Here is a 14,083-nt window from a genome sequence, read left to right on the forward strand (position 1 = left end):
CGCTTTGAAGTGCAAGTGAGGACATAGGACGTACCGGTACGTCCTATGTCCTTAAGAGGTTAAAAACAATGGGGAAGATTTATCAAACATGGTGTAAAGTAAAACTGGCTCAGTTGCCCCTAACAACCAATCAGATTCCACCTTTCATTTTCCAAAGAGTCTGTGTGGAATGGAAAGTGGAATCTTATTGGTTGCTAGGGTAACTGAGCCAGTTTCACTTTACACCATGTTTGATAAATCTCCCCTTTAAGTCATAAAAAAACAAAAGATGGACAAGCCTTGGTATTCTTATGCTGACAGTAGAGAGTAGAGGATTCAGCTCTGCATAGTGTGAAGCTACTCACAGTTCTCTTCCATCACAGGCACCACAACTTTAGCAAACATGGAGGTGGAACTAAGAATTAAATGAAGGAGGACAATTTTTAAGTGACTGAAGGGTCTGTAACATTTAAAATGTAACAATTTAATATGTCACTTAAGTAGATAGCACTCATCTGTTTACCCACCTATCTGTCTTTCCACCTCTGTCACATCTGGTATGAGGCAAGATGACAATTTCACCTCAGGTGCGTACCTAGAGCAGTGGTAGGAATAAGTCAAAAACTGTGAGACTCTCGGTCACTGACCCTATTATAGTTCTCCACTATCCTCCTGGAGACCGGAAGCAGTGGGCACAAGGTGACATCAGTGATAATGCACCACAGTCTGCACAGGCACAGTATCATACAATATATCATAATTTGAAAAGCTGAAAAGTCATCCAGTTCAGCCTATAACCCTATAGTGCCGATCCAGAGCAAGGAAAAAATATTAATAAACTGTATTATTATTAAACTCCAGAAATGTATCCAGGTCCCTTTTACATGACTACTTCCTGTGGCAGAGAGTTTTATAGCCATGCTGCTCTTACAGTAAAGAATCCCCTTCTGTACTGGTGTACAAAATTTTTCACTTTAGGCCTAGATGATGTCCCATTGTTAAAGGCACAGTCTTGAGAGATCTTTGCACTACCTTCTGATATATTTATACATAGTTATTACATGATCCCTAAGCCATGTTTTTTTCTAAACAAAATAACCCTAAGGCTATGTTCACACGGCGTAAGAGACCGGCCGTTGCGTGACTTGGCTGGGTCACGGAACGGCCGGTCTCTGCAAAGATCATCTCGGACGGTACTTTACGGCCGGCTGACCTTTCCGGCCGCAGTGTTCTGATGCGGACACATCAGCGTGCGCCCCCATCAGAACTCCCCATAGCACACAATGAAGCAAGCGCCAGAGCCACTCGCTTCATTGGGTGAACTGACATGGGTTTCTACAGCCGCAATTCACTGAATTGCGGACGCAGATAACTGACATGTCAGTTGTTTGCTGCGCCGTGAGCGATCCTGGCCGGAGCGTATACGATGTGTAAAAGAACATGCGTGTTCACCCGTACAAAGTATGGCCGTTGTTGCCGATGGCCATGATAGCCATTTGGGACACTATGGGAAGGGCACAGGTGAGAATGGCATTGGCAGAATGTGGCGTTTAAGATGCTTGTCTCACAGATTCTGTGGAAACAAATTGTGGCTGGATCAAGCTTTTATGGGCCAGTTGTAGAAGATCAGGAAATATGACAGTTTACATTTTTGCCTCAAGCTAGAAAATTGTGGAATCAACCCTGCTTTCCACTCTCTGCCAAGAGGAAACAGCAGCACTCAAAACTGATTGATTAATCCTTTAGTGACCGCCAATACGGCTTTCTACGGCAGTCACTAATAGGCCTTATTCTTATCCCGTTGGCTTATTAAGGATCTACCACACTCCTTTGCTGGCATAACAGAACATCAGCTGTCAGTATGACCATGGCATGTAACAGGCTGTAACCATGGCAGTCATTGGGGCCTTCTCAGGGATATGCCATGGATATGTCTGTGTAGATTGCCTGTCATCATAAAGTTGACACAAGAGCCCAATACTGGCTCCATTACGCAAAAGATAGGAATGGTATGGATCTTGCAATGTGGTGACAGTTTTTTGTTGTTTTTTTCAAGAAGATATTTTCTATTATTATTAAGTGGTAATAGATAAAAAAGCCTAATGGAGCGTTTACACAGACAGATTTATCTGACAGATTCTTGAAGCCAAAGCCAGGAATGGATCTGAAAAGAGGAGGAATTCGTCTTTCCTTTATGACCTGATCTCTGTTTATAGTCTGTTCCGGGTTTTGGCTTCAGAAATCTGTCAGATAAATCTGTCTATGTAAACGCACCATAAACAAATTTGGTATCAATTTAATCATAGTGACCCAGAGAAGACATTTCAGCTCAGAATCTCCAGCATATGTTATAGAATCACAGAGCTATAACTACATAAAGTGAGACAGGTCGTTTAAAAAAAAAAATAACTTGGTCATTAAGGCCCAAACTAGCTGTAGCACAAAGGGGTAAATTACATAATTTATTAACCTGTGTCATCTAGAGATGAACGAACTTTGAGTACATTCAGGGTTCGTCAGAACCCAAATTATTTGCAGTTGGTTACCTGTAACTGAAGAAGTTGGATGCATGGCTGCATGGATACAGCCATAGGCTATTTTGTTGACATAACGGTGTGTAGCTGCACAGTTGCACAGGGAAAAGACTGAATCATATTTACAACTAGGCTATTTAGATTGATGTGAAAATGGTTCATGACTCACTCAATGAGGATAAAACATAAGACTAAAATGTTCTAAAATGTTACTGGAATAATAGATGATGACAATAGGTGCTAACATTGCATCCCTACCCTTATAAATACGTGTTTGTCCTATGAATTGAACTAATTCCTGCTTGATTTGTTTTAAAAGAGTTGCCTGGAAATTAAAAAAAAAGTGATACCTACCCTGCAGGGGCAGCTGCTATTACAGTGCACCTGGTACTCCTTCATCATGGCTTCTTACTGGTTTCTTTGACATATTTACTCCACAGTAATTCCCACAATTATCACTGGCCACAGTGCTGTTCCACCCCAGTCAGTTGTTGGGGGGTTGGAACATCACACATCACAGGAATTGGGAATCAGAAAGTGGTGATGGAGCATTAAAACAGCAGGTGAGGAGGATCAGGGTAAGTGAGTATCATTTTTACACTAATCTGATTTGCATTTATCTGCATTTATAAAAATCCTTCCAATGTTTAAAAATAGCTTTGCATGTGTCACAGTTAACCTATTTTTATTATTTTTTGGACTGTCATTGGAAGCATTACCTTATGCTTTACAACAAAGTTAGAATGTGAGCTCGTATTTATAATAAAATAATTGTCTATGAAAAACAGCCCCCTTTTTGGACAATGAACCATAGAGAGACTTCTAGTTAGAGAGTTTGCGATAAAACTAATATACTGTACATTAATTTTATTTTTTAAATTTTATTATCTCTTGACCACTCACTCCTGTTAAAAATTGTTACATCCCCTGGGCATTGAAGACTTCACCCTCTCCTGGGCCAAACTACGTAATAATTCAGGAGAGAGTTTATCATCCTCTCTCCACCCCTTTTCTAGCCTACAAGGTCTACATTTTTTATAAATAATTGTGTCTTTTTAGTGTGCTTGCTGAAGGCACCACTTTGTGGCCTTGCACCAGAAACTAGTGCAAAATATGCCTTTAATTTAAGCTAACCTAATTTTACATTCAGACAGATAGATAAATCTGAGTATCTCACACACCATATTGTCACCTCACTATATCTTTGTTGATGGCACCCAGACCATGTGATGTCTACTCTTCTCCAGTTATGTCTTTGCCTGGACTAGCTGATAATATTTCACTTTTAATACTACTTTTATGCTGACATAAGTCAAATTTACCTCTTTGATCCAGATGTTGACTCTATACGGACTCCCAGGTTATCGTTTAGCTCTTTCTTTACTCCTTACAAAAGTTATAAATCAAAGTTAATGGCTCCACACTTTCCTTAATCTCATAAGCCCCCTGCCTCAGGATAACCTCTGTACATCCTAAAAGTCAATTCTCTCTCTCTCTCTCTCTCTCTCTCTCTCTCTCTCTCTCTCTCTCTCTCTCTCTATATATATATATATATATATAGGCTGTTATAAAACTTTCTGCACTAGTTCTCAACCGAATGTGATCTGTCCCCACCAAACCAATGCCACTACCGTGGAAAGCAAAAGATTTAAAAGTATCTTAGGTGTTAGTAACAGTCTCAATAAAGTGGAACTGCCTAGCTCAAGCTATTACCAATGATAAATCTGGCTGCATAGCGCACACATTCTTTCCAGGCCAAGTTGACGCTAGCTTCAAGGTTTTTATGAAAATGTTTGTTTGTAATTTATAACAGATCCTAAGCAATTGACTTTAATGTTAAACAAAGGAACATTACCTATCAGAAATCATAATTGAAATCAGTGGGGGTGTTAACAGAAAGGTTTTTCTACATTTTTCTAGAAAATTATCACAGAGCTGGTAATTCTCGCAAATGAATGTGATTTGTCGATTACTCAGGGTGGATGTCTTCTCTTACATCTACTGAACATCTACTGTGTTACATTAATAAAGTAGTGCAAAACTTTGAAAAAGCTACACAAGCACAGGTGTCGCCCTTTTTAGTTATTTAATTATATATTGGGTTTGACTTCAAATATTTGCCTCTTTATCCCCACTTTGCGTTCAATGTCTAAATTGTCATGCAGAGTGTATCAGAAAATCACAATGCAACATATGTTCCATTATTTAAGCCACACTTTAAAATGTAGGACAGAACAGTAATGAACCACAACCATGACCACAAAGTGCAAATAAAACATCATACTATAACTCATGTATACCATAAAACCTTACAGTTGTTTATCCATTTTAAGCTAATAATAAAATCTTACACATAATAAAAAGGGCCATGGGTCCCAGTATAAACTCCAGACATAATAGCTTTGAGCCACAGTTTCTGAGCCTTTGCTCTCTGCTGCATTCATTAGTACTAGAGGCAAGCCTCGCTTCATTTACACCTTGGAAAAGAACAATCATTATACTGGCCTTGTTCCATTTTTATCCTTTAAAGTTGTATGACTGGCTGCCATGTTTCTAGAAACTTAGAGAACAGAATCATCATCTAACCATGAAGATACTGCAGAAGTCTACTCCTACGTCGCTGAGTAACACAAATAACATTGTTGTAGAATCTAACCTTACTATGGGTAAACATTGCTGGTCCATTGTAAGAGGTACACCATTGTACAATAAGGTGGCATAATATGCAAATAATACAATATACATTTTTTTGGACATAATATAAATTTTAAATTAAAATTCCACCAAGTAGCAACCGGCTTTTGTTATTAGCAAAACATACAATTTGTAATAAGAAAAATCTATCTATCCTATTCTAATAGTAACATTGTACACATGCAGCATCATGCATGATATACACAAGACACCCTAACCCCATAGATGCAAATAGGAAAGAAATGTGCAGCCTACCTTTATTTTACAATGCCCTGATCTCCGCATGTTTGAAAGCTTCTTTGCTTCTACTGTCATTGATATCTGAATCTCTTTTGTAGGCTGCCTGGCAAATCTGCTCCATGGAAAGAATAATTCCTCTCATCCGAAGAAGACTTACAGTAGTTTTGTGTTGGATAAGTAACTTTTGTATCCTGTCAGAAAAATGTGAGCGTCATCAGACGATATACAATATTAATGTCCTTAGCACTGTCACCGTGTCACTTCACAGATACAACATAGTTAAAGGAGCAGGCTCCAAATTGTAAATGCAAATATATGACATGAAATAATAATAAAAAAACAAAAAAACACGTCTTTCTCCAGAGGTTCTAGCAAACAAATAAGTGCCTGGAAAATGCAGGACTTAGGTTAACCAGAGGATACCTAGTCCAGAGAGCCATGGGGAAATGTGATGTGTTCAGGAAATCCTTGACTTAAAGCAAAAATCCCACAGACTGCAGCAAAGAAAAAAGCAGGCATTTCACACCCTTCTTCGCTTCTGCATAATATTGTCCATATCTATGTTAAACATCAATAATCTCATTTTCCACCTATGTATGCTCCAGCTAGACTATTATGTCCTTGGATTGTATTCGTTCTTGCACAGCCAAGTTCGATCCAAGGAAATCTCTCATTGCTACAATCTCTTTCTTCTCTCCTCACAGAGAAACAAGGTTTCTTCTCGCTGTCCCTTTCCCACAAAAGAAACAAACAAGCCTTCCAGACACAAATAAGGTGAGTGGGGTATTTGTCAGCAGAAAGCCATGCTCTGTGGATGCCTGGAACAGTCTTATTCGGTGTAAAAAAACGTGAGCTTCTTTGAATTAGGGAGATCCAGAATGTGTAGCTCTGGTACCAGTCTGTCTCTCTGATTCATCAGGGAGTCTCCTTGGTAACTAGCTGTTCCTCTCTGATGACTCCTATTATATCAAAGCTCTCTCAATTTAAAGGTAAAAGAGTCTGTTGAGAAGCGAACCAGCATATGTACTGTGTGTACAGAGGTGGATTGGTTTATTGTATACCTCTGGATATTATATGCTGGATAGATAAAAGACACCCAGACATGCATGTTCTACAACACACACACACACACACACACTACATTCTCCTGAAACCCATCTATGCAATGCACAGTATAACTCTCATTTTCAGAGCTTATAGTCGTAGGAGCAAACAATAATAGAAGCTTTTTTTCTATGTTCATTAGAATTATTTATCTATAGAGCATATATAAAGGTTTTCTAAACTTATAAGAAGGGATTTTGTCCCAGATACTCGACTGCATGCCCCATACAAAGATCCCCATACAGCAAGAGACAGAGCAGACAGTGGGGGTGTGCTTCAGTGTGTTGTCTGTGACCTCCGAATAGCAAGAGCATATGTGTGTAGGCAGGAAGGCAAGGGAAAGGGGAAGTGGACATGACTCCGCACTGCTTAAAGTGCAAGTCCACCTAAGCTGAGATTTGTCACATACAAGATCCTGGCAGCTCAGAATCTGACTGCAGGTTGCCGCTAACATCACATAAGAACACATGGCAACAAAGCAGCAGCCTCTCTCAGTATTTTGGATGTCATGAGGCAAGTTTTTAGAGAAGGGTATATTGTGGTATATTGTGTCTGTCTGTCTTGACTGTTTATGTGTAGGCAAATGTTTCAGATGTTATAGTGGTAAATGTATAAAGGTCCCTCTTTTCTCTTATTTTCACAACTTTTTTAATCTTGCTAGACTTAAAGGGGTTCTCTGGACAAATCTCAAAGTCAAGGACCAGCAGGGAATGGGAAGAACATAATAAAGAATCTATCCCTACCCTTTCTCCTGACTTTTTGCTGCCAAACACCAATCACCTGCGGTGAGTATATGCGCCAGCGCCTTTTTGTGAACTGCTTCTTTAAGAAGGTATCCTTATCTTACAGATTGATGGCATATCACTAGGATATTCATCACTTTGGGAGAGATTTATAAAAGGGTGTAAATATACACCTGGTGTAAACTGCCCACAGCAACCAATCACAGCTCACCTTTCAGCTTTGGTAAAATAAAGAGGAGCTGTGATTGGCTGCTGTGGGCAGTTTACACCAGGTGTATATTTACCCCCTTTTCATAAATCTCCCCCTTTTTGTCTGGCTGCTTTTCCATGAACAGCAGCCCCCCAGACATTCTCTGAGCAACAAGCTGCAAAAATGTCCTATACAAAGTGCAGTGTCCTGTACATTTTTTTCATGCTGCTGAAGTAGTTTGTAGTTTAGTATGTACTGTAGTATGGCTGTAGATTGTCTCTTGTTACATGAAACCTTTCTGGCTATAGTAAGTCAATCCTAATGTGCTGTATTGTTTTACACTGTTTAACATGTGCACAAAGTAGTGCAATGGTTAATTTTTTCTGTGCTGTCTCCAATGGTGGAGTCTTTGTAAAAATGTAAGAAGTTGTCACATGACATTCCTTAGTCAATGCTGATTAGTCTGGCAGTGGCTTTGAAGCTGAGTGGACTTTAGTTAGACCTGGCCAGATGAAGGTAGGGGAAGAAGGTCTAGGGCAGACGTGTCAAACCCTCCAGCCATTTTAAAACTACATTTCCCATCAAACCTGTCCAGGCATGATGGGACTTGTGGTTTTGCAACAGCTGGGGGGGGGGGTGAGTTTGACATCCCTGGTCTAGGGTATTCAGTGAGATGCAGTAAGCTTAGTTATCTGTGGCCCTGTCAGTGAATTCTGCTTCTATCCAACTCAAGTCCCTCATAGTGAACTATGTCAGCATGTGCAGTTAAGGAGGTGTATTACCCAAGAGCTGTCTCCAGTCCATACAGAAGGGGTAGCTACTCAAATCCTGTATTTCTATCCCAAGAGGGACATTTGTTTTAGTTAAAAAAAGTGCTTTTGCTGGAATCTTAGCGGGTCTCTGGCAGGAGCTAGTGTCACATGTCTTACAAGTCACAAGAACCTCTACCACTTTACAACCTGCAATAGGGTATTGTAATGAGACTGAGTACCTACTGTATGTCTTCTAACTATACACCACAGTGACCCAAGTTATCTTAACCGGACCGTATATTCCAAAGCAACATTCCTATAGTGCTTTGTAGTTTCTAGCGACGCTCCAAAGTGCCCTACTACGAAAGCTACTACGAGGATTGTACCCGCCTGTCATACAATGAAGTTAAATATATATAAACTTGTGAGCATCATGTGCCTTAAAACACTGTAATGGCTTGCACAGAAGAATTTCTCTGAGTAAGGTTACACCTTTGTGTCTGTACCCCAAGTAAACAACACTATAGAGTGTTCTGAGATCCTAAACTTTATCACAATATCCAGACGCCCAATAAAAAGGTTACTGAGCGCAACAGAAAGATAGACAGAAATCAGCCACACCTTCAAAGCTGCCAGTCTTGCAAGAGTAACATCTACAAAGAGCTTGTATGTTCTCTGAATGTTTGCATGGGTTTCCTCCTACTCACAAAACATAAAGATAGGTTAATTTAGATTCTGAGCCCTAATGGGGACAGGAACCCAAACTGACAAAGTATGTAAAGTGAAGTAATATGTAAGCATCCAGCGCTACTAAGTAGAACTCATAAAGGATATGTTACTCACGGTAGACTTCTATAGAAATGTTGTTCTTGGTGATGGAATATTCCTGTCCTCCAGGTCTAGATTCCAATAAGACGGTATAATCCACGTTCTAGGTTCCAATAAGAAGATGTGATACACGCTGGGAGTGCGCTCCGGCCGGCAGCGCAACTTCAACCAGCTAAGGGTGTTCGGTGAAAGTTCAGTGTGACGTCACAAAGTGTGTTACGGAGTGTAACAAGGACCAAAGTTCCTCCAACGCGTTTCAGCGTTCCGTACGCCTTCCTCAGGGATCCCTACCGGCCGGAGCGCACTTCCAGAGTGTATCACATCTTCTTATTGGAACCTAGAACGTGGATTATACCGTCTTATTGGAATCTAGACCTGGAGGACAGGAATATTCCATCACCAAGAACAACATTTCTATAGAAGTCTACCGTGAGTAACATATCCTTTATGAGTTCTACTTAGTAGCGCTGGATGCTTACATATTACTTCATTTTGTTAAACACGGGGAATCACGGGTATCCCCACTACCCATCTATATAGCTGCACACTGATAGCCGTAATAATACAGCGCCATGTATAGTATACTATCTGTATATACTCAATCAAAGTATGTAAAGTGCTGCAGAATCAGCTGGCACTATAGAAATAAAAGCATTATATTATTACCACTTACAGCTGCCTCTATGTTACTACTCCCATCTTCCAGGTTGGCACCACAAATGTAATATGACTAGTTCCCTGTCCAGCTTTGAGTGCTGATTTGTGAGGAAACCTTAAAAGGTACCTTTATTGTAAGGATTGGTTTGGTCCATGAAGCATAATTTTGCATCACTATGTAGTGGGGGAAAAAAATATTTTAAGGGGATATCCATGTTTTTTAAAAACAAACTTAAATTGGCCCTAAATGCATTAAAATGGCAAATAAGGGGTGCTCACCTCACTGTTTCAATATTGATTGCAAGTTTAGGCTTTAGTTGGCACCCCAGTCTTCCTTATGGAGTAGACATCAATGACATCTTCAGCCAATCAGCAGTGTCAGAAGTCATGAGCCATAGTCTTGGCATAACTGCCCAGTGATTAGAGCCATAATGTCAGGAGTATGGCCCATGACCTCTGACACTGCTGAGAAAAACTGGGGTTAATCCCTGCCTGAACCAAGCAGGGATCAACATGGGATAGGAGAGATGAGTACCTGCTTGTTTTTAATTTGTATTATATTGTTTTCTGGATGTAATTACACTATGAAATGCATTGTGTGTAATGTCCTTTCTGTTTTCACTTTAAACATGTTACAAGCTGTGTGCAGGTAAGCCCCTATACACCTACATAACCTATAGATATACATACATTAGGAATGCCCTAGAAGATGTCAGATCCTTGCATAGAGGAAAACTCTGATGTTTTTTTCTGGCAATTTGAACACATAATAAAGTTATATAACTTTGTAATGTGTTTTAATAAGCCTTCTGCCCCCCTTTCCTATCAGGGAACTGTGATGAGAAAGCCTGCAAGCTGCTCTCACTCAGTTCAATTCTATCAGTGTTTGTACAATACTGCTTCAATTGAATTGTCCAGTGTTGTCAGAAGCAAGGAAGCACTCTTCTGTCTGTACTATCACTTGGCACTTCTGATGTAATCCCAACTTGTAGCTCTCCAGGTGTTGCACAACTACTACCCCAGTCATGTCTTGCTGACTGTTTATGATGGAAGTTGTGGTTTTGCATCAGATGGAGAACCACAGATTAGGAAAGAATGTATAAAAAAAACTGTAGCATAATATGTTAAAGGAGACAGATGATGAGAGTAACGTGGCACAGTCAGGACCGCTTCTGCCATGAGGCAGAATGAGCTTTCTGCCTCAGGCGGCAGATTCTTTGCTTCACTAGGGGGCGGCACAATCCCTTACTATCACTCTGCAAGTGGCAAGATCGCTGGTTATCTTTCCACTTGCATCCGGTCTGCAGGCACAGAACCAGGCACACCTGCCTCTTCAGACCCCTTTGCCTCCTCCTCAGGCCCCCTCTCCATAGCTCAGTGACAGACAGCCAGGTCACTGGGGTCCGCTGTCTCCTGGCTGCTGTCTGTCTTTGTCAGTGCAGAGAGGAACGGGGAGGGAGGCCCAGCACCACAGCAGAGCCCACACAGCAGGTATGACTGGAAGCTGTGTGTGCCCTGTCCCCTCCCATACAGCCTCATCTCCTGACTCTCCACTGCTGGCCTGTGACATCTACTAGAGAGGAGACAGACACAGGAGGTTAGTATCTATGTGCATATATATATATATATATATATATATATATATATATATATATATATAAAATCTGCCCTGTATGTACAGCACATGTGCCCAGTATGGAGTGATCTTAGTAGCTGAGCCCAGTCTATGCCCATGGTTGCCAGCTGCTATCTGTCACCTGTGACTGGCATTCTGTTGTGTGTTTTCATAAGCGCCCCCGCAGCGAGCCGGTACACACATTCACCTTGCTAGGGAAGCAATAGAAAATCCCTAGATGCCATATTTATAGCCGCACACTGTAATAATACCATAAGAATTATTATACACTACTTACATTATTAGTGCAGTGTACTGTAAAAAGATGTAAACAAAAAATAAATGAATGAATCCACTGTATAAAAAAATAAAAATGACTACTTTTCCCTATTTTTCAAATTAAAAAATTTAAACAAAAATATGTATAAATATGAGTTTATGTTCACACTATGGAATACAGTCGGAAGTTTCACGCGAAGACAGTGCGGCAGACTCCACTTGAAGTTCCAGCTGTCCCATTGACTCAATGATATTCTCCAGCTCAATTCTTTGGGCAGACGGCAGATTGAGCTTGAGAATATTATTGAGTCAATGGGACAGATGGAACTTCAAGCAGAGTCCACCACACGGCCTCCACTTAAAATTTTTGACCGTATTTCAGAGTGTGAACATACCCTGAGACTATAGAAACTATATATAGCTATAGAAATATCTGAACTAAACAAAAGAGACATTACTTTTCCTGCATGGTGAACGCCATAAAAATAATATATCCGTGCAAAATATATTCACTATATTGCTGCTAGTTTATATCTATGTATGTATATATCGTTTTTGCATTTGGCTATGTAGATTTCTTAACTACTAATAGTTAATTGGTGGGGTGCACCATTTCAATTCTAGCCTTAAGCAGCGGAAAACCTAGAATAGGCCCTGGGCACAGTAGTACAGTACACAAGGGGACATTAGTACAGTACATAAGGGGAAAGTAGTACAGTACATTAGAGGGGCAGTGGCACACAACATTAGAAAGGACAGTGGCATAGCACATTAGAGGGGACAGTGACACAGTACATTAGAGTGGATAATGGCACAGTAAATTAAATAAAACAATGGCACAGTTCATTATGGCATAGTAAGAGTGGCACAATACACTAGGGGACAGTGGCATAGTTCATTAAATGAAACAGTGGCAGAGTTCATTTGGGCACATTGACATATTGGGCATATTGACAGGCTTGAGACGTGATCTTTCAAGTCCGCTCAGCCAGTCAGTGACAGAGGTGGGATCCCGCCTCCGTCACTGACTGGCTGAGCGGACTTGAAACGTCACGTCTTAAGCCCGCGTCAGAGACCAGGAAGCGGCCGGGGAGCGGGGAGCGGAGCGCCGTGATACGGGACCCACCACTGGAACTGCAGAGGTGAGTGGACATCATTGCCCTCAGCCACCTCCTCCCCGGCCAGATAAAAAAAAGCCCGCCGCCGGAGTACCCCTTTAAATAAGAAGCCCCACATTTCTACAGACCAAAATTAATGATCCTTATAATATAGGAGTGGGTGAGATCTGAAATAATAATCTTTCATAACAATAACCTTCCAATAATATAGCTCATTAACATTGGATAGCATCATTTTACATCTGCTTAGAAAATAGTGTTAACAATAAGATCCATTTCCATTTTAATTTCCCTTTAACAAAGATTAGAAGACATAGCCCTCCTTGTGGAAAAAAAAATCAATATATAAAATACAGAAGAACTATGTGATAATGTTTCCCTAAAGGCTTTAAGAGTACTTTGCATAAACTGCTTTAGGCTAAAATCACACTGTTTTTGATATATTTGTGGAGCCAAAAGATGAAGTCGATTCAAATGGGGTTGGTGATTATAAAAGAAGCATTCCTATATATATATATATATATATATATATATATATATATATATATAATGGTGGCTTACGAGCATAATTCGTGCTAGGACAGTGCTTGGAATCTAAGTACGCTCTTAAACCAAAGCTAATTTTCCCATAGGAATTCACTGGTCACAGAGGCAGAAAATTTATATATAGCAGTGTGTATAGCTGAGTGTGAGTGCAGGCATATTATAGCAGCAGTGTGTATAGCTGAGTGTAAGTGCAGGCACATTGTAGCAGCAGTGTGTATAGCTGAGTGCAAGTGCAGGCACATTATAGCAGAAATGGAGAGGATAGAAAACACAGGGGCTGACAGAAACTGCAGGGAGCATGAAGTAATGAGTAGGGCAGATGTGGGCACATAAATGCAGCACTCTCTGTCCGGGGAGAGAGAGGTTACAGCTATAGATAGATTACCTCCACAGTCCTGTCCCCTGATGCAAGCAACAGCCTGAAGTTGATCTGCCATAATTTGGAAGGTGAGGAAGACTTCCTGGGGCAGAGTAAAGGGCTGTAGACCACGCTATGCAGACCATGCCCCTCCCCCACTTCCCCTCCCACCCAGTACAGGGAGCTCTTAAACCAAAGCAAAGCTCTTAAACCAAGTTACAATTTTGAAAAACTGTGAGCTCTTCTTGCAAAACACTCTTAATCCAAGTTACTCTTAAACCAAGGTACCACTGTATATGTTGGAGTGTATTAGTGTATTAGGTGTGCAAGGTTGCATTTTAAATTTACATGGTTGTATTAGACAAAAATGGGCTGCTTTTATTTTACTAAAATGCTGCATGGCATTGAAGTTGTGTCCCATTCATTGCTACCCCTTTTGTTAGAGT

The 14,083-nt window shown here is 40.5% G+C and overlaps 1 protein-coding gene across 1 annotated transcript in view; it reads right to left on the minus strand.

Moving 5' to 3' along the window:
* The window catches only part of KCNMB2 (potassium calcium-activated channel subfamily M regulatory beta subunit 2), a 202,484-nt gene extending 196,892 nt beyond the window's left edge, over positions 1 to 5,592 (minus strand). Inside the window, exon 1 of the mRNA XM_069973811.1 lies at positions 5,463 to 5,592. The gene's annotated coding sequence lies outside the window, so the exon portion shown is untranslated. The remainder of the gene's footprint in view (positions 1 to 5,462) is intronic.
* Between the last annotated feature and the right edge of the window lie 8,491 nt (positions 5,593 to 14,083).

This window comes from Dendropsophus ebraccatus, chromosome 6 (genome assembly GCF_027789765.1).
Source record: "Dendropsophus ebraccatus isolate aDenEbr1 chromosome 6, aDenEbr1.pat, whole genome shotgun sequence".
NCBI lineage: Eukaryota > Metazoa > Chordata > Amphibia > Anura > Hylidae > Dendropsophus > Dendropsophus ebraccatus.